Source organism: Talpa occidentalis, unplaced genomic scaffold, assembly GCF_014898055.3.
Source record: "Talpa occidentalis isolate TD23 unplaced genomic scaffold, MPIMG_talOcc4v2.1 talOcc4.7, whole genome shotgun sequence".
Classification (NCBI taxonomy): domain Eukaryota; kingdom Metazoa; phylum Chordata; class Mammalia; order Eulipotyphla; family Talpidae; genus Talpa; species Talpa occidentalis.
The window spans coordinates 34,215,578-34,237,053 of record NW_023605083.1 but is presented as its reverse complement, the minus strand read 5'-3'; the positions used below and the strand labels follow the sequence as shown (position 1 = coordinate 34,237,053).

Genomic DNA, 21,476 nt, shown 5'->3' with positions numbered 1-21,476 from the left:
GGTTGCTCCCTGGCTGGCCGGGGATCAAACTCGTGCTGCAGAGTCTGTGGATGGCTTCATAGTGTGGTGCTTAACCCCTTGCACCACCAGGGAGGCCCTAGTTAGATACAATTTTGATCAGAGAAGATATGATTTCCATCTACTTGTATTTATTGGCATTTATTTTGTGACCCTACATGTGGTTTATCTCTGAAAAGGTTCTGTGTATATTCAGGGAGAATGTGTCCTTAGCTTTCTTGGGGTCCAGTGCCACCCCACCCCAAATGTCTATTAAGCCCATTGAGCTTAATTTCTTCATTAAAGGTATCTTTACTTGTTGATATCCTCTCTGGTTAATTTGTCCATTGATGTAAATGGGTTGTTGAAATCCTCTCCTCCTAAAGTGTTTCTGTTGATGTCTGTTTTCAGGTTTATTAATACTTATTTTCTTGTAAAGATTTATTTTATTTATTATTTATGCATACAAGAGCTGGGGTGTAGGCCAGATGTACAGAGGATGAGAGGATTCACCAGAGACAGAGTGGGGAGCAGAACAGGCAGATCTACTGAAATACACCGCTGAGGGGAGCAGCAGGTGAGACAGGAGAGGTCTGCCGTGCCTTGTGGGTCAGCTCCATGGCCAGGGACCAGACTTGTGCTGCAGTGGCTGCCAATAGCTTTATAGTGCTGATGCTTAACCCCTTGCGCCACCAGGGAGGCCCCCTGTTAATACTTATTTTACAGATTTTGATGCTCCTTCATTTTGTGTATATATATATTGATGAATTATGCCTTCCTGATCATTTATATAATGTCCACGCCTGTCTCTTGATACTTTTTTTTTAATCTGAAAGTCTATATTTCTGGTATAAATATGGCTTTTTCCTGCTTTTTCAGGGTACCATTTACTTGTGGATTGTGTTCCACATGCAAATGAATGACACTGGATCCCTATTTTATAATACTCACAAAAATAAACGCAAAATGAAATAAATGTGAGAACTGAAATCACCAAATTTTGATAATAGAATAGGGGAACTGCCCCTTGACATTTGATATTTTGGATTTGACAACAAAAGCAAAATATACAAATGATCTTTATCAAAGTAAATTTTCTGCACAGCAAAAGGAACAATTGAAATTAAAAGTAACAAGGGGAGTATATGGTTTGGGAGAACATATTTGCAACTCATATATTGAATATGGGATAAAAATCCAAAAAAAGTAAGTCATAAAAATAGCAACACACACGGGCTCTCCAGTGGCACAGTAGGTTGAGTGCAGCACTGTGAAGCTGTCCGCAGCCTCTGCAGCATGGGTTTGATTCCTGGCCGGCCAGGGAGATACCCACCATGGTAGCAGACCTCTCCTGTCTCACCAGCTGCTCCCCTCAGCAGTGTACTTCAGTCAGTCTACCTGTTCTGTTCCCCACTCTGTCTCTGGTGAATCCTCTCACCCTCCCGTGCCTCTGGCCTGTACCCCAGCTCTTGTATAAAAGTAAAGTCAAATCTTAAAAAAGTAGTAAAAAAAAATAGCAACACACAAAATCCCCTACAAATTTTCAATTAAAAAAAGAGCAAAAAACCTCAATAGACATTTTTTTTTCCAAACACATATAAATGGCTAATAGATACATGAAAAGATGCTCAGCATCAGTGATCATCAAGGAAATGCAAATCAAAATCACAGTGACCTTAATGTCATACTGTTAGAATTGCTATCATCAAAAAGACAAGAAATAGGGTTTCCCTGGTGGCACAGCGGTTGAGCGCTGGGCTGCGAAGCTGCCCGCAGCCTCTGCAGCACCGGTTAGATCCCTGGCCACTGGCGAGGTTTCCACATGGCACGCAGACCTCTCCTGCCACGCCTGCTGCTCCCCTCAGCAGTGCATTTCAGTCAGTCTGCCTGTTCTGTTCCCCACTCTGTCTCTGGTGAATCTTCTCATCCCCTGTATCTCTGGCCTGTACCCCAGCTCTTATATGCATAAATACATATTTTTTTAAAAAAAATAGGACTACACTCCTCCCTTAAACTTAGAGCACACCAGGTTCTGGCAAGAAGTGAGCTTCCAAAAGTTCTACCTTAAGTCTCACAGAATCAAATAATCATGGCTATTCCCAGATGTCAGTGAGAGTAACCACCCCCTCCCAGGGGAAATAGGGGAGTTACCCAAAATGCTAAAGGGATATTGGCTGGCAAAACCCATTCCTAATTCCAGTGAGGAAGCTTCTCAATGTATAGGGAAGGAGAGGACCTCTCTACACTCTCTAATTGTTTGCAAACATGTCTTTCTATTAGAATTACCTGGCATGCCTTTAATCCCTAGGATGCTAATTTGAGCAACTTCTGCTTCAGCCAAAATGGAATAAGCTGGACCCAGACTTATTTTCTCACCCATAAATAAGTAGGAACTGAACAAATATATGAAACAACTGTTTTCAAAAATTGGACAACAGATAAAGACTGTTGTAGGGTAAGGAAAAATGTCAGGCTTTTCTGCCCTCCCGCCATCAGGATAGATGATGGATCCTTGCGGTCCTGAATGCATGCCTGATGGCGGGCAGCTGGAATAGGGTGTGGGCGTAGGTAGATGGGATTCACCTGGGATGAGACTGGGCTTTTTTTAAGGGCAGCATCACGGGGATGCCAGCAGAAGCCGAGAGAGAAGCAAAGAAGCAGAAGCAGAGATTACCGGAGAGCCCAGATAGAGTGAGGATTTGCTGGGGGATGAGAGGCCTGCCAGCCTCCCGGCCCCCCCAGCACCCTTGCCTGCTGTGTACTGGGTAAATCCCAATAAAAGCCTGCAAAAAGTCACTGAGGACTCTGACTCCTCCTTTACCCGGTCTGCATGGGATCCTAGAAAACCTGCACTGTGTCCTGTCCTGCCCCTACAACTGTGTATCCTTAAAGGAAATAAGTGAGATAGGTCCTATGTTCACAGAATTAGTGACAACAGATTTTATAGATCATGGTGCAGAAATGCAGATCCTCACAGAACAAAAGAGACTATTGAATGGTTGGGAATCAGAAATTAAGGTAGTTGTGGTGTCTGCAACTGGTACTGGGAACTGGAGAAAAAGGAGCAACATTAACAAAAAGCTCCAGGAATCTGCATATACATCCCCTGGTTTCTCTTGAATGATAAACAGTGTGCACATTTGTTGAAATTCCTCAGGCTGGGGAAAAGCCAACTAGAAAGCTTTATGTTCAGAACAACAAGGAATTGGGAGAAGTTTGAATTCTCACTGGACAGAGATGAGAGTCTTCATTTATTATCTGTAGAACATACTAGAGATACCAAAAAAAGTAAAAAAATGATGTAAAAATATATAAAATAAAATTAAAAAAAAAGAAAAAAAGTCACACTTGAGAAGGTAATTGACCTAGCACAGAGCAGGAGATGCCAGAGTAATAACAGTTGTTCTTAATTTAGGCAGAAATTGATAGAACCCAAATATTCAATTCTCCCCAAGATACAAGGGCCCAACCTTAGCATTTGGGAGCAAAAAAATAAGAAAATAATATTGACGATGCTACTGAGTAGAGAAAACCCCATTATATATTTGTGCAGCATCAAATTCTATAGTTCCAGTCTCTAAATTTTTTAAAACATCCCCTACATTCAATTTGGATATTTCCTTTTCTGTCTCTGCTCCATCTCAGTAATTGGAATCTCTTTCTTTTACTGTGTCATCAGTGCATATAGTCTTCTGGAGCATTCTTCTACCAAGAGACAAAAAAAGGATTATCCTTCTCCTGAACCATTTTATTTGAATGTCTCATCCTCGCAAACTTTGTAAATGTATGAGACTGTTTTAGTGTCATTCATTATCAGTTGTTCTCCATAAACATATTTCTTGATTAATGTGAGACTAGTATTGCACTAAGCACATGTGCACCTTATCTTGTTTAACCTTAACAACAAACACATGGGATGAAAACTCTTATTAACCCTCCTTCCTCCACTGAGGAAACTGAGGGCTGGAGAGCTGATAAATAGCAAAGCCAGGACATGAACACAGTCTCACTCCAGAGAATGCCAGAGTTCTTCAGCTCCACTACCTGTGGCATAGTGTAAGTACTTTGTTTCTTCTTCTTGATTAGAGGCTCTTTGTAGACAAAGGCTGGGCCTTTTTCATTCTTGTGCACTACAATTAGTGTTTTGTTTGCAGCTGGTTATTGGCAGACATTTGTTGAAATGTATGCATGCATGAAAATTATAAGTATCTTGAAACTGATGCTATTATGACTCATAAATATGTGGTATATGTGATGCCTACTAGAATAGGGTGTCTGTTATTGATGTGTTTGCTGGTTATGTGTGGGGTAAATAGCATTTTTGTGGAATTGCTTTTGATTTTTGTGATCATTTGTTCGCTTTGCTTTGTGTTCTCAGTATGCTAGGATTTTGAAGCAAATATGTTTTTTGCCATGAAAAAAAATGTTTTCAATACTGAAAAATTTGGTGATCGATATTCTAATCATTAAGATGAAATTCCTCTAGTAGTGTAAGATTTGGTAAGTTGAGAAAGGAATATAAAGTTGTTGAAAGGAAGCCTCCCTCAGCTTCGCTAGAGATACAAATGCCGGTTCAAATGAGTGGGGAAAAAAGGAAAACAATTACAGGCAAAACCACAAGCTTTACTGGCTAAATGATTTTTTACTTCAGAATTCATTTTCTTGCATTTATTTTTTCTTCCTTTAAAGCTAAAAAAACAAGTGGGAAATAGCATGGTAAGAATAAATTTGAAATTGTGATTTTTGTGTGCGTGTGGGGAAGCTACTCAACGGTTTAAACAGAAAAACAGGCTTTTTTTTTTTTTTTTGTAGCACCCAGGTGGAGGTAGTGGAAGGAGAGATGACTAATCTCAAAACCTTTTGCACCTCCCCTATCTCCACAGTCAGACTCTATAACCCCAAACTTTGGGTCCTGTATCTCCCCAGCAAGTTATAGGGCCTCTGAAGTCAAGCAAACCAAAGTAACAAAATTTATTGTACCATTACCAAAGGTTTAGCATGAAAGAGACCTATAAAATACTATTGATCCACTTCTGGTTTGAACAAATGTTGTACAATGAACCATAAAAAACATTGTTCTTTAGAGAAATTGTAAAAAGTGTGACCTTGCATTTGTTCTCATTTTAGAAATCTGGGTTTCCATTTAAAGTATCTTCGTCAAAAATAGAAACTCTAAAAATGAAAAATTAAGGCACCTATATGTTTAGTTTCTGTTCTTAGAAATTGTTAGGAAGAAGGGCCTGCCGTAGGAGTTGTGCAGAGATGAAGTTGATGCTTTAGTTTATCCAAGAATCCCAGTGACTCAAAGCAAATTTGCTTGAGCCCTGTGGGAGTCATACTCATATTGAAAAACCAAAAATATTAGTGAAGTAGCCAGCAATGATTTAGCGTGTTGACTGGGAGCCCTCAATACATGAGGTAAGAGGTCAGGGGCAAAAGAAATGTGGACGGTTCAGAAGAATACAAGGGACTCATGGGAGCAGGTCAAGGCATGGGGCTGGAACCCACCTGCCTGGAATTTACCCTAATGACGTATTGCTGGCCACATATATGGGAGAGGACCAGCCAGCTCAAAGGTAAGAAGCAGCCTAGACACATTGCATATATTATCTCCCCTGGTAGCTTTTTTTTTTTTTGGTTGCCTAAAAATAGGATTGCTGTTACCGTTGACTTGTATGGAATAATTTCTGAGCACTCCCATGTCCCAAAAAATAACCTGTCAAGCCATATAAAATAGGAGTGTTCTATTTTCACATAGTGGAGGAAGTAGCCTACCCTCAGGTAATGGGGGAAAACCTGTATTCGTGAATCATTTTCACTCAATTTGCAATATAAATGGAGATGGGAAGTTGTAATAATTGATTTCCTTTAAAACTTTAGGAGGATCACTTGATTTCTGCCTCTTATTATTTTATCAGCAAAAATGAGATTAATACTACCTTTTAGTTTGTACTGGTCATTTCTAATGAGTTTGAGTTTAAAATATGTATTTCTTTCACTCATTATCAAATGAAAAATCATAGTTACACTTATTATATCTTTTGCACTTTAATTGGCAAAATACCAGGATAACAACATTAAAGTTCATTGCCAGCATTTTTTTTCTTAATTGTACTAAGATGTATCTTGACATCATACATCCAAATGTCTTTGTCCCCTATTTCTTCTAACCCTGTTTTTCCCCCCAAGTGATCCTGTGGGTTTAGGGAACAACTAATTGACTTTCCTTAAGAAATCTTACTAACCTTTACTTTTTACTAAAAAGACAGTATTATTTATACAACTTCGCCTATTAGAAATTGTTTCATGCCATAAAAGTATTGTGTGTTTATATTATCTTGCCCTCCCTGCCCATCAACTCTTAATGGAATATTAGTTAGCTCTGGGTGCAATGGACTAGATATTCTGTGGAGGACAGGGTTGATTTGAGAAGTCCCCACCTGGAACCACTGGAGAGAGCAAGATTGGGAGATAGAGTATTATTAAATACTATTTAGGAACATGGATCTCCAAAATGCAAGAGAAATTAAAAGAATAGTGAAATCCTGGTGGAGCAGAAAGGCTAATAAATAAAGACAAGGAGCCAAAAGCTAGCAATCAAGTCATTCATTCAATCATTCAGTGACTGTTGTTTGCTATTTCTAGGTACTATTCCAGGAACAAAAGATAGAATAATGAATAAAATCAGAAAGAATTACCCTTCTTTAGAATGTATCACTAAATATTTCATGACTGAATGAATGTAGAAGAATTATTTAGTGAATAAGTAAAAGACCATAGAAGAATGAATAAACTGCACATTTGTAAAGTATCAAATCACAGAAATGAAGAGCAAGACCAGATGGGGAAATAGTGGAAGAACAGAAAGGACAGGTTCTCTGACTTTCGTCTTCTGTGGGACTGTCTAGACACCTCAGTTGATGATTGGAGCCTGATCTAAAGGAACAGAAAAGTAAATTAACAATCAGATAATTAGGACAAAGCTTTATTTGGATCACTGGATGTGCATGAGGCAGTAAATAATTTGACAGATTTTTTTTTTCCTTTTTTCTCCTTCCTTTTCCCTTATTCTCTAGTACGATAGGTCTGCGGGGTTAATGTCCCTTTAAATGAGAGGCTTCCTCAGAGAAAATCACTACAAGCCAAAGTCCTCTCTAAAGATATGACAGATGAACATATTTCTATTGGAATCTAACAGATTCCATTCTGTGCAAGTGATAAACTGACAAGCTCAGTTCAACAGATCTCTGCCTCTTAGAACATGGATCCTTTAAATCTAATGTTCTAGAGTCACTTCCCCTCACAATTGCTAGTAAAGCAGCATATTCCTCAGGAACTGCATTCACCGAGTTGGGCAGTCATGTCAGCAATCACAGTAACCAGGATTCCATGCTTCATGAGCCTGGATTAGCAGCTCCCAGTCAGGTATCACTATAGAACAACACTTGTCACCTTTTCCTATTTTAAAAAATCCTGTCTCTCTACACCACATAAAAATCTCTTAGAAGTTACCCATTATAGGTTACACTATAAAAGAAGACAAAGAGGCTGTGTTCAATTATAAGGAATGTTCTTTGTTCCCTGAAGTTTGTTGAAATGTAGTCTCTCTTTATTTAGATAAGCAATCAGGTAAAACAGGAAACATGTCCTCAGGTTCTTTGTTGATCAGCTTTCAAAAAAATCCCAGGAATTCCCAGAAGGCTAGAATGGAATTTAAAAGTTAAGTTCTTTTTTATTTTTAAGCTAGTCTTTTTTTTCTTTTTGGTGTGTAAAAACATTTACTGTCAGTAGAAATAGCCTATTAATCAAGTATCCAAGAAAAAAACTGCCGATTTGCCCAATAAAATATGCAAAACAAAGAATTATACTTTTTTTTAGCCAAGCAGACTTAAACTTTAAAATATGCCATGACATAGCGTCAGTATTTTAATTCTCTATGGATTCATCTCAAACATGTATTAATAGGGGAAATACTGATTGTGCAGATCTCTTTTTATATCATTGATAAAAATGAAAATATTTTCTATTATATGCTGATTTATGATCCAGGTAATAAAATACAAAAATGTTTACAATCATTTTTATACATCTTGAAACAGTTTGTTATCCCCTCAAATCAAGCATGAAACGATGAATTGTCTGAGAACCTAGCAATTATTCAAATCTATCTTCCTGTGCATGTCTGTGAGCATCTTCCTTTTAGCTTTGCTATATTCGACTCTAACTTTTCTCTTTGATATTTTTATTAATTTGCAAATCTTTCTGCTAGATACACACTTTGGAAACAAAATAAAGGAATGGTGAATAAACTAAATAAACAAAGGCATGTTTCTCGAGCTAGGCCCTTACAGTGTTTACAGTGGAAGTGAAAATTTGAACTAGCCAATTCCTTCACAAAGTGTATTTTATGAAAGATGGTTCCTTACCTGTATTGTAAACACAACAGTCAGATTCTTTCTCCCATGAAACTCATCCTTGGGCACACTTGGGAATTGCTGTGCATCCATGCACAGTGGAAATAGCAATTGGAAGGGACAGTCTCCTCTTGTCTATGGTCAGGATGCACCTTCATTGTCACCCTCAGAGATACCCTAGTACTGGCATACAACATAACGGTAGGGATATCCTCTGAGAAATGCATTGTCAGAGTTTGTTTTTATTTCTGTTTTGGTGTCTGTTTGTTCTTTATGCTAACAACATAGTGTAATTCTATACAAATCTAGATGATAAAGTCTACTACATACCTAGGCTGCATGGTATAGCCACTGTCTTATTTGTGGTCCCTCATTAATCAAACCTAACAATACATGATTATATCGGCCTCCACCACCAATCGCCTTCTCTCTTGAATGTGCTGCGTTGAGCTCTGATATAGTTTTAATCTGATTTTGAATGTGAGCAGGAGGAGACAGCAAGCTGATAGGGAGTTTGCCCTCTGGTTTTTCACATGTCTAACTAAGAGTCTTGGTCTCTCTACAATTCCACCAGAACCTTTTCACTAATTGAAGAACTCTTGGTTGGCACTCTAGAAAATTTTGTTTCTAATACAAAGACTTCCTCTGAGAAATTCCTATTGGTGAACTTGGCAGCAGTATCAACACTTCATTAGAAGCCTTTCAGAATTTGAGTTAGAAGACTGCGAATTAGTGTATTTCGTCGGTCTGCCTGTTCTGCTCTCCTCTCTGGCTCTGGTGAATTCTCTCACCTTCCCGCACTTCTGACTGTACCCAGTGCTTGTATAAATAAATAAATAAATCTTAAAAAATAAAAAGACCGCAGAATTTGAGAAAGAACTTTGATTATAAACACTGCAGTCTTCAAAGAGGGACAGCCTGAGTTACTAGGGTTCACATGGGTGAATCTTTGTTGCTGAGCTTTTATACATACATACATATATATATATATATATATGTGTGTGTGTGTGTGTGTGTGTGTGTATGTATGTGTATATATATAAAAATCTTATATATAACATGAATTATATGTATATATTATATATGCTAGGAGTAAAGAACATAGGGTTTAAAATCACAGTAATCTTAATTCAAATTCTTTGTCCTCCCCAAGAAATTTTTAAGCTGAGTTTCAACTTCCTCTGCTAAAAAGGTAAGAATGCCAACTTTATAGTGTTGTGAAATTTAAATGTTTGATCCATAAATTATTCAACAAGTAATATTAGCTAGCACTATCATACTCATTATTGTTATAATTTATCCAAGCAGACTAAAAAATAATATGTGCCCATTAAAGAAGTTTTATGTTTTGTTTTGTTTTTGTTAGCAGTTTGGTATGCTATAGTCTCCTGGGTATGCTATATCTCTAGATTCTTCTCTAGATATTATTGATTAAATACTTGCCAGTGTTCCTGTCTGATTTTCATTTTCCTGTCAGTGGAAATCAACACTTCATTCCCTTTATGATATTACAGAAAAACTTACTTTAATTTTATAGATAGAATCCCTCAGACTGCTTAGATAGTCTTTTATTTTTTTTTTTAATTTTTTTTTTTAAGATTTATTTATTTACACAAGCACTGGGTACAGTCAGAAGCACGGGAGGGTGAGAGAATTCACCAGAGCCAGAGCGGGGAGCAGAGCAGGCAGAAGGACTGAAGTACACTGCTGAGGGGAGCAGCGGGCAGCAGGAGAGGTCTGCGCGCCATGTGGGACCCTCCTCCGGTGGCCGGGGAGCAGCCGGGGATCGAACTGGCTTCGGCAGAGGCCGCGGGCAGCTTCGCAACCCAGCGCTCAACCGCTGCGCCACCGGGGAGGCCCTTAGATAGTCTTTTAATAAACATCTTTTCCAGTTTTATCAATAATTCATTAGAAAGAAAGAACTTAAATCAGTAGCACTCAGTCATCTGGGCCTACTACCTTGTACCGATTATTTCCTCATATCCAGACTCAAGTTTATCTTATAATTGTAAGCAGTTATATATATATATATATACACACATACACACACTAGCATGTTATTTACTATTTATTACATCATTTCGAGAGAGCACATCTTACAGAAAAAAAAGAAATTTGTGTCTACACACATGTTGGGAATATCCTAGGTGCAAATGTTTCAAGCAAGGAGTTGCATAATCAGCTTTGTGCTACTAAAAAGACTATTCTGGTTATCGAGGAAGAAAATGAGAGTATACATAAGAAAAAAAATGATTTTTATGAATGTGTATGAAGAGAAAACTAGGAGAACAAAAATGAGACCATAGAGGACCCTCATAGGCATAGCTTTTCATGACTGCCCCTTTTCTATAGCAGGTGGCTTCTCAAAGATCCTGTTAGCTGTTATTTCTGAATCCTGACTGTTTTCAAGGTTGTAGGATTTGCTCAAATCTAAGCATAAAGCAATTGAATTCTTAAAGTAAACTGATTGTTATCAAGATAAAGTTATTTCTCCCAAATAGGGAAACATACTGTGTCAATGGCCTACATGTTTTCTATCAACTTTCTTTAATCTTAATGCTCCCAGAAAGATTGTCCACAACTAAACTACCAATAAATATATTACCAAAAATGAGAATTTATGATTAGAATACACATGGAGAATTAAAATTCAATACTAGTTGCAATGTGCCAATATTTTTTCACTTCTGTCTTATAAAAGTTCAGGATCCAGTGATTGAAAAGTAAAGTATTTCTAAAACTTCTACTAAAAGCAAGAAATGAAACAACTTCAATTTCTCTTTTTTTTCCAATTTTCTTCATTGGAGAAAAACCTTCTTTCATTACAACCTGATATTGTGTTCTTCCTTGTAATCAAATATGAGGGCATTATTAGGATGAGATTATTATCTCTGTAAATGTAGTTGGAACATATATTGAAAGTCTGTGGGTGTTTGAAAAGGGAATGATGCAAAGTAGAAATGCATAACCTTTGATTATAAAGTGTGCAGTGTCATTCATTAGAACACAAAAGCTTTCTTTCCATTATGGAAATACAGGCATTTAATACAGGTAGAAGACAATTTTGATGTCCAGAAATACAATACTCTGTGAATCAAGCCCTCATTTCTCCCATAATAGGAAAAAATAATATACAATATGTCCTATGTCTTTGTAAGTAAAAACCCACTCAAAGGCATGAGTCCAATAGACCAAACAATACAGAAGTGGAAATACTATTGTTTCCTAGAATTTCTTTACGTTTGGATCAGCATGTGTTCATCTTTGATTTATAAATTGAAATTTGGCCCAACTGGCAAGGGAGTGAGTTTATTTCTGCTCTCCTAGGAGTTTGACCCAAAGTCTGTTTTCCTTGATGGGTAAGAAAATATAATTTAAAAAAATATATGGTAGTAAATAGAATACATGTATGCTTTAATGGAAATTTGACTTTTCCACCCAAATTCCTGTCTCCCCCTCTTCTTCTCAACCAACAGAAAAAATACTGTTTCCTCAATATAGCCATGGGCTACATGCCAGAATTTGTCAGAGCACTAGCAATGGAATGGATATTTTTTTTCAATTATATTTTTTAAAAAATTTATAAAGGAACTGGGGTACAGGTCACAGACACGGGAGGGTAAGAGGATTCACCAGAGACAGAGCAGGGAGCAGAACAGGCAGACTGATAGAAAACACTCCTGAGGGGAGCAGTGGGCGAGACAGGAGAGGTCGTCTGCACCATGTGTGTATCTCCCTTGCCGGCCAGGAATCAAACCTGTGCTGCAGAGGCTGCGGACAGGACAGCTTCACAGCACTGCTGCACCACCTGGGGGTGGGAGGGGAAGGGAAGCCTGGACTAGATAATTAAAGCAAGTTCAAGTCTTCATTCTCCCTTATGAATTGTGGGTTCTTTCTTCTTTCTAAGCACTACCCTTCTCATCATTAAAAGGCAAGTGATATGAGGATTAAATGAATGTGTAAAAGTGCTTAGTAGCCTCAACTCATAAAGTTCTGCTAAGTCTTTTCAATCATACTTGCTTTCCTTAGAAGAAGTTACTTAACCATATTCACTTTTTCTTTTCCAAAATATTCGACTTTACTTTGTACTGGAATATTACACTGCTTAATTACTAATTTAGTCTTAACAAATTTTAAGTTTATATGAAATCAAATAGCATAGCCTCCATATATATAATAGTAGAGGAATATGTTCTCTTTCAATATTTTAATCACAAATACATGTATTTTTTGTTATTTTAATAGATACAATTTGGAACTAGAAACTTCTTGTGAAGTAAAGACTACTAGAAAACTTTTAAAGAGGTTCTTTTTATATAAAAATATTTTATGGGGGCCTCCCTGGTGGCAGAAGGGGTTAAGCAACCCACTATAAAGCAGTGTGCAGCCTCTGCAGCATGAGTTCGATCCCCGGCCGGCCAGGGAGCAACCCACATGGCGCAGCAGACCTCTCCTTTCTCACCTGCTGCTCCCCTCAGCAATATATTTCAGTCAGTCTGCCTGTTCTATTCCCCACTCTGTCACTGGTGAATCCTCTCACCCCCCACTCCTCTGGCTGTACCGCAGCTCTTGTATGCATAAATAAATCTTTAAAAATATATATTTTATGTTGCATTAAATTTTACAGCTTACTTTTGGCATATAACATTTGTCTACTCAACTTGCAAAAAATGTATTGAACATAAATATTGCCAGGTAATATTCTATGCTTTGGGATACACCATAATTTCTATGTTTTAGAATCATTACCATGTCCACACAGATTTTGTATGTGTGTATATATCATAGATATACAAATTACTCCAGAATGTATATATACCCAACCTTTGCAAAATAAGCATTCAAGTTATTTCCAATGCCTCATAATTAAGAGAAACTATCACAGAAATCTCAATATATACAACTTTTAGTCTTTGCAAATGTTCGCTAAATGAAACAGGAGGTCAAAATTATTTCATTTATTTCTAGACATTGCCAAATTATTTTTTTACCCTTTCAAAATCAATAGATATTATAGTATACAGACATTTTGCTTTTCAAATAAACCTATGAGTTCTTTAATTTTTATAACTAAATTTTGTTATTTTTTCATTGATATTTAGGAATTTTGTTATGAATATTCATTATTTCTAAGTATACTAGAGTTATTTCCTCCAAAGTTATTTCCTGTCAGTTTATATTGTCCAAGATAAGCAAAAATATTATTTTGATAAATTTATTATTTAAATTTATCAGTGTTTTAGGACTTCCAGATTTTTTGCTGTTTCAAGCATTCACTAACCCCATGTTACATCCACTTACATTTTTTCCTAGTATTTTATTTCCTTTTTTTAACATTTAAATAGTTGATCTACTCTGAATTTTGTGTAAGCAATGAGATAATGTTCTAGATTTGTTTCAAATAGCTTCCAGTTTTCCTTTGGATATCTACTTAATAGCTAACTATTTTCTACCTATCTAAAATGTAATTTTTATATTCAGTAAATTCCCATATTTACTTTGGTTAATTTTGGAGTTATTTCACTGATCTATCTATCCTTGGGACAGTATCATACTCTATTAATCACTATGTCTTATATGTGTTAAGGTTGTTAAACCTTCATTATAAATAATGACCCAGGGTTATTGAAATTTATCTGTGCATTGTGTTATACTTAAATCAACTCTAAGATAATGTTATTTTTGTGGGAAGACAACATTTAAATTTTAGATTAGTGTAGGGAATATTGATATCTTTACAATATTGATTTCTCTGGTCCAAGAACAAAATATATGTCAATGCAAGTCCTTATTAGTTAATAAATTTGACAACCTCTACATCTCAGTTCATTCTCAAGAATTTTTATGATTTTATTGCCAGAGCAAGTAGGATTTTCTCATTAAATTTTCATATTGGGTTATTGTTTAGAATTTAACAAGTCTTAAATAAGTTCTTATTAAATTCAATTTTATTTCATTGAGTTTTCTAGTTACGATAATCTTCAGAACAAAATGATATGGTAGTCCCTTCTTTATTTTAATAATCATAGTACTATGGTCTTATATTTCGTTAGCACATCCTGAATCATACTAATAGCACTCATGACAAAAAATATCCTTAAGTGATCTGATAATATTTGGAATGCTTCTCAATATCACAATTAAGTCCAAACATCATATTGACCGTTGCCATTTTATACTATTTCTAGTGTGTATATAAGTGTAAATGGTTATGTAGAAATTTATATTTAGTTAAAAATATTTGATCCTTATAAAAGATTAGGAAAGAATGTTGGATTTTATCAATGCCTCTTTAAGCATCTATTAGGAAGCATTTTTTCTCCATCTAGTAGAATAGTCAATTATAGTTAGATATCCTAATACTGAAATACATGTGCTTTTCAAGAATAAACCCAACCTTTCCTTAATAAATTTTTCTCATAACATGTTATTGAATTTCATGTAGTGTTTATTTTTTCATTGCTCAAAGTAAGTGAAATTAATGTAGAGTTTCCTCATTAGAGTGTTTGCTATCTCAGAATTTGGAGTACAAGTTCCAAATCTGACTTTATAAAATAAGAATCCTTCCTTATTGTATTCTTATTTTTTTTGGTATGTAACTACCTTAAATAGCATAGGAATTATGTGTTCCTTTTCATGATAAAATCATTTTAATCTTGAAACAAAGTTTGGCACAATTTCAGGAAGTAGCTTTTTGACAACATTCTTAATATCCTCCATGATTATTGACCTGTTTAGGATTTTTATCACTTCGTATGTCAACTTAGGTAGTTGATGTTTTCCTAGAAAAATCAATCATTTTATCTAGGTTTTCAAACATTTAATTTCCTCTATAGCTGTAATTATTTGCCCCCTATCAAACTATGATCAGTATTTGTGCTTTTTCTATCTTTGCTAGGTTAGACTAGCTAGTGGGTCTGTATTTTATTAGTTTCTTTTAAAATACAAACTCCATTGCTTTATACCTGTAAAGTTCTGTTTTACTGTTTGTTTTTTTTTTATTTTTCATTTACTGTTCTTTGCTTTTCAGTTTTATTTTTCTTTTTTCCATCAAGTCTGTGGTACAGCACATCTCTTATCTTCCACCAGAATGTAAGCAAGGAGCAGAGTTAAGAGTTAAGTCCTAGGAGTTCTTGTTGCCTTAATTGGGTTTCTACATTATCCATATTGAAGGGAAAAGATTTTTCAGAGTGAATTTTCCTGAGAGTTGTCTGATTTGCCTGGCTATTTTATAACAATGCCAAACGAGTGTCATCGATGAACTTCTGCAGAAGTTTAGTCCCCACATTCTCAATTCTATTGCTACCTTAATGTATAGAGTCACTTTTTAGTTTGCCACTAGCCTGACATGTCTAAGGGTGAATAAAATATACATAAAGGAAGCAAAAATCCTTCAGATATTGGGCCTCCCTAGTGGTGCAAGGGGTAAGTCACAGCACTATGAACTTATCCGGCCACTGCAGCACGAGTTCAATCCCAGCCAGCAAGCTGACCCACATGGCACAGCAGACCTCTCTTGACTTGCCTGCTGCTCCCCTCAGCAGTGTATTTCAGTCAGTCTGCCTGTTCTGTTCCCTGCTCTGTCTCTAGTGAATCCTCTCACCCCCCATACCTCTGGCCTGTACCCCAGTTCTTGTATGCATAAATAAATCATTAAAAAAATTCTTCAGAAATAATAAATTCTACTTATTTGGCTTTTCAGAAAATCATTTTGCAGGACTGACCAAGTTCCCTTTCCAGAAGTATTACTAACAAATTGACCTTGGGCAAATCATTTAACCTTTTTATACCTCAGTTTCCTCATATAAGTTGGAGATCATAGTAATGTGTCTTTCATGAGGTTGTTATGAGGCGCAAGTGAATTGGATGGATTATTATTGTTAGAATACTTAGCAAAATGTGGCACTTGGCAGAGAGTGAGCACTACTTATGTGTTCATTTCAGGAGAAATTCAAGATCACTGCAATTATAGGAGTATGGGATGATACAGAAATTTTTGTTGGCTAGCCTATTTCCCAATTGTGACACATCCTGAAGACAGGGTTGTTGGGGAAAGGGACCTAGAGATAGTAATCACTCAGTTTAAAACTAACTGCTCACTTTTGACCTGTGGATGGTTACCTCTAAAGAGAACTGACTGTGGTCTCACTGGTAGTTCATAATTGACAATGGATGTGGTTCCTGTGGTGATCAGAACCATACTGGGGGCTGTGTAGAAAGACTTTTTCTCAAGATTCTATTTAAAAATAAAAAGTGGGACTTTATTAAATCATTTTTTACAGTGCCATACAGCTTTGTCCCTTCCCATCTGTCTGCCTAACAAAAAAATGGAAATCAGGACTAACCTTAGCATAGAGCAAATCATAGGACCTGGGGCCCAGATAGCTTGGGAGAGAGAAAGCCTTCTTAGAAAGAATTCTATCAAAAAATTTTGGGGTAGTGAACCTGGGAGAGAATAAAAGTAGTTTCTGAAACTTTTGCTGAAGCTATTCATAGGGAAGGAGAGAGGACATTTTAAATTTTACATTATATATAATTTTTTAAAGAACTCTTAAGAATGGAAGTTTCCAGACTCTATTCAAATTTAATTGGTGAGGTAAAGAGGGGGACTTTAGGGTAGGATAAAAAAAAGTAAATTAATAAGTTGTTTGCTCAAGTTGGAAGCAAATTTTTTCCATGAGTTTACAATAGGTGAGAATCGCCTCTCAGAACTGAATTGGAGTACAGGACACCCAGCCCTGGACTCTCATTATGAGTCAAAATTCTCTAAAAAGAGATGATAATGTGGTAGTCTTAAATAAGCAATTTGATGTTCTTATAAATAGTATATAAACATTATTTTACAGGCTTCACAAACTCTGCATCAATAGAGAATTGCTTAAACTATTCAAATTATACAAACAAACTCATAGTAGCTCGTATTTTTTACTATAAATTTCCCAATCTATTAAAAATTCCTTGCAGATAGGACAGCATCATATTTCTTTCTAAAACATCATGTTCCTCTCCTCTACCCCCAATATCCTCAGCTTCTTGTAACCATTGGGTGGTTCTCATATCCCCTCCTCTTGAAACCAAGAGCAATGCATTTCTTTCTATAGTCTAGTAATCCTGCTTCATAAAATACTGTAGCAATACAATGAAAAAGAGAGAAGAGATGGTCTTATGTGTTCTATGCCAATGTTCCTGTGGGATTAGTTTCCCCAAAAGGGTCACATTGTCTTTTTCCAGTATGTCCAGAGCAGGCCTTTTCCAGTGTTACCTTTGAAAGAACTAAGGTAAGTCAGGTCCATGGAGGCCCTTTGGGCTTCTAGAAGAAACTGTCAGCATTTCTTAAAGAATGCAGATGATTTTGAGCTGAACAAGTGAAGCCCCTAGCAGCTATAGAAGAGTTCCAATTCTTTCCATCAGTACTTTGCTCTTATATAATCAAGGAAGAGATTATCACTCCCTAAACTTTTTCCCTTCCGTAACTAAAAAAGCAATCAGTGATCTGCTTCTGACAAACTAGAAGAATACAGTTTAGTGGTTGTGTCAGTGAATCTGTGTTCTCTATCTCAGAAACATCTTTTTGCTCCAGGTAAAGATGTCGTCCCCAGCTTGTCATATGAACTCCCCGCTTCTCCCTCCTTCATGCCCCAGTCCCTTAATTCAGGATTTATGCCCCTATCTCTCTGGTCTCAATTATTACAGATTCCCAAAAATGTGTGGTTCAGGAAATCTCCCAGAGAAAGAATTCACCAGAGTTACAGGTGAATCAGGAAAAGCATTATTACAAGATCATCCATGAAGGAAATAGTGCTGGAGCGCATTTAGCCTGTCCCCTCCAGGGGAGTTTGGAGGAGATTTTAAAAGGGTAGGTCCATGAGGCAGGGCAGAGGAGAGTAGCAATGCCATAGCTTGTTCTGGGCTGAGTTACCGAACCTTGCATGCTCTAGGCCTTTCTCCTCTAGGAGAGAATTGAGAGAATCACTAGTCAGGATCTAGTGCCTTCTTTTCTAGCACAGCATGTTTGGCCAATCGGGTGGGCCAAATTCTTTCAACAGGATGTTAGGACAGGGTCTGCCAGTCTATGATTTAGTTCGCCTGTTTAAACAAGTAGTAAAGCAACTCGGCCTACTTCAGGCCACAATTCAATTCCCATGTTCAAACAGAACAGAACATTGGGCAACTCTTATCCACCAATGTGTAATTTATTTTCCCTAGACTATCTCAAGAACAAGACCTGCATAACCAAGATATTCTCTACTATGTACACATTATTAAATTGATTTTGCCTTTGCTAACCTGACTTACGCTCTTTTGATCATTCATCTAGTCTGAGAAGAACCCAGAGGGGATTCTCCTGGTGCCCCAACAGTCTCTTTCATGACCTGACAGCTTCTCATACTTGTCCCGGTCTCTGTTCTTCACTGTGTTGATTTCTTTGAATGTTGAGTACCTGGGTATGGAAATCTTTTTTAACAGAAGTAACATTGTATTATAACATAAGTTATAATTGTACATGACTGAGTATCAACATGTGTTCATCCTACATTAAGTTTTGTAACAGTTTGATATCCAAAGAAAGGGGAGGTTCCAGGTTTCCCTTATCCACCCAAGGGATGGTGGAGCTCAGCAGGGATGAGAAGCTGAAGAAAAGGAAAAAGCAGGGGAGTGGGGTAGGGGAAGAGAGAGGAAGACTGGAGAGGAAGAACATGGAGCAGAAAGATATGTGAAGAAGCCACTCTTGTTTCTCAGCCTTAGACTTGTACCAGGCATTTGGAGACATAGAAAGAGACACTTGAAAGAGATGTAGGTGAGAGCTCATGGGGAGGCTGACAAATGACAGCCTTGGCTTGGCTTTTGATTTTGCTCTTTTCCTTCCAGACTAACTTGGCCCCTTCTGCCCCCCTCATATGGGCCTCTACCAGTAGATGCCTTAGACTCGTGGCAAGTTTTCAGGCCTTAGTGATCCTGCTTTTTGGCCAACCCTGTTACACTAGGCATTTCCCCACCAGGGGATGGGTAACTTTGAGTGCTTCATGTGGAAACTATTTTAACTATATTCTTTCTCTTCTGTTTATTATGCACTAATGGTTGCACAGTAATTGTATCAAAGTTCCTTATTATTGAAAGTCTTGGGCACTAGGGTATATATTGCCTTTATGCAGTGCATGGTGGAACCCATTTGCAGCATGCAAGTTTGGGGGTACAAAATGTCCCTCATTCTGCCCTTCAACAGTTTGACCTTTGAAAGATTTTGATTTCAAAATATCTTCTCCACTGGACTAAAATATTTGTAGGAGTAACTTCAGCTTATTATTATTTATATATATATATATATATTTACAACAGTGTTCATTTTTAAACAATGTTTGCTTTTTTCCCCCTCTCTCATAGAATTTTCTTCACCAATTCACCCATGTACCATCACCACAGTCCCCTGCATGCCTCTCTCCTTCCCTCCGACCCTTCTCCCTCCCTCCCTGCAGGATATCTCTGGTTTATAATTGCCTGTTTGTTTTTGTTTTGTTGTGTTTTGCATTATTTTCCCCTGCTGTCTTATTTGGTTCCCCTCTATTAATTCCAGCTTTTTAATTATTATTCAACTCAAGTCCACACTGATTTCATTCACTTTTATAGTCTCAGAGTAGTTTCTCAATCACCAACCAAATGTTTGATCATATTTTGATTTCCATAAGCTTCAGGTTGCCTTGTTACTCATATTCAACAAACCAGACTATAAACTCTTTGTAGTCAGGAGTATCATCTTTTGTTTCATTTTGGTATTACCACCTCTCCTTACTGCGCCTGTAATTCTGCGGCACTTAGTTAAGGCTTAACAGTCAGTAGACTTGAGGCCGTTCTGAGGAACTGCACTGAATAATATTTCAGTCAAAGCCTACTACTGTTATATCAATTTCTCCCCAAAACTGAAATTGACTCTGAAAAAGTTTGCATATTTGCAATTCTTTTTGCAAATTCAATTTACATATTGAAACTATTATTCCTAGAATTATGGATAATGTTATGCTAAATTCTGGAACCATAGGAATCTCCATAGTGCTTTTAAAAAATTCTATTTTCAGACTCCTCCACTGGGAGATTGTTTCACTTACTGGGTTGGTATAGACCCTGAAATTTTTATCTTTAACAAGTATTCTAGAGGATTCTGGTTTGTAGCCAAGTTTGAGAAATAACTGTCCTGAGCAAAATAAAACTATCTGGGAAGTTCTGAAAAAAAAATGTATTTTTTTTTTTTTATAGAGGCATGTTTATTTCTTTATTTGTTTTGTTTGTTTGTTCTGTTTACACATGCACTGGGTACAGTCAGAAGCACAGGAGGGTTAGAGAATTCACCAGAGCCAGAGCGGGGAGCAGAGCAGGCAGAAGGACCGAAGTACACTGCTGAGGGGAGCAGCGGGCGGCAGGAGAGGTCTGCGCGCCATGTGGGACCCTCCTCAGGTGGCCGGGGAGCAGCCGGGGATCGAACCGGCGCCGCAGAGGCCGCGGGCAGCTTCGTAACCCAGCGCTCAACCGCTGTGCCACCGGGGAGGCCCAAAAAATGTATTTTTGATTCAAAATAATATATTCCACTCATCCATATTTTCAAGGGAAATAGATATTTCTATAATACCTTATACAATTAAAGCATTATAAAGATCAGTTTTCAAAAAGTTGTAAACTTGTCTATCCATATATCTTCATGCATTTACCTGTCTGCCTACCTACTCATATTTTTGTTTACCTTCATCTTTTACATCTGTTATTAACTTTGCTAATTGAAGGCATTTTCACAACAAATAATTTATCCTTTCTAAGTTAAGTATATGCTACAGCAAGAAATCACAACCAAAGATTCTATAGAAATTAATTTGACCCATAAAGCATAAGAACTACTTTGTATTTCACTGAGGGTTTTAAATATATATATATATATATATAGAGAGAGAGAGAGAGATATCTTGGGAATCTAAGTTGGTTGTTACCTTTTCTTATAAGTAATCTAATACATAGTTCTCGTGATTAGAAAAATTTACTTGCTGTTAATTCCAAAGCTTCATTTTCTCTTTTTCATCACTA

General features: G+C 37.0%; 1 protein-coding gene across 13 annotated transcripts in view; it reads left to right on the top strand.

Moving 5' to 3' along the window:
• LINGO2 (leucine rich repeat and Ig domain containing 2) overlaps positions 1–21,476 on the top strand; it is a 1,109,656-nt gene that overhangs the window by 928,473 nt on the left and 159,707 nt on the right. The window contains exon 1 of one of the 13 annotated variants that reach the window (XM_037492848.2): positions 2,004–4,053. The exons of the other annotated variants lie outside the window; for them this stretch is intronic. The gene's annotated coding sequence lies outside the window, so the exon portion shown is untranslated. Of the gene's footprint in view, positions 1–2,003; positions 4,054–21,476 lie in introns of those variants that run through there. 13 annotated transcript variants of the gene reach the window in all.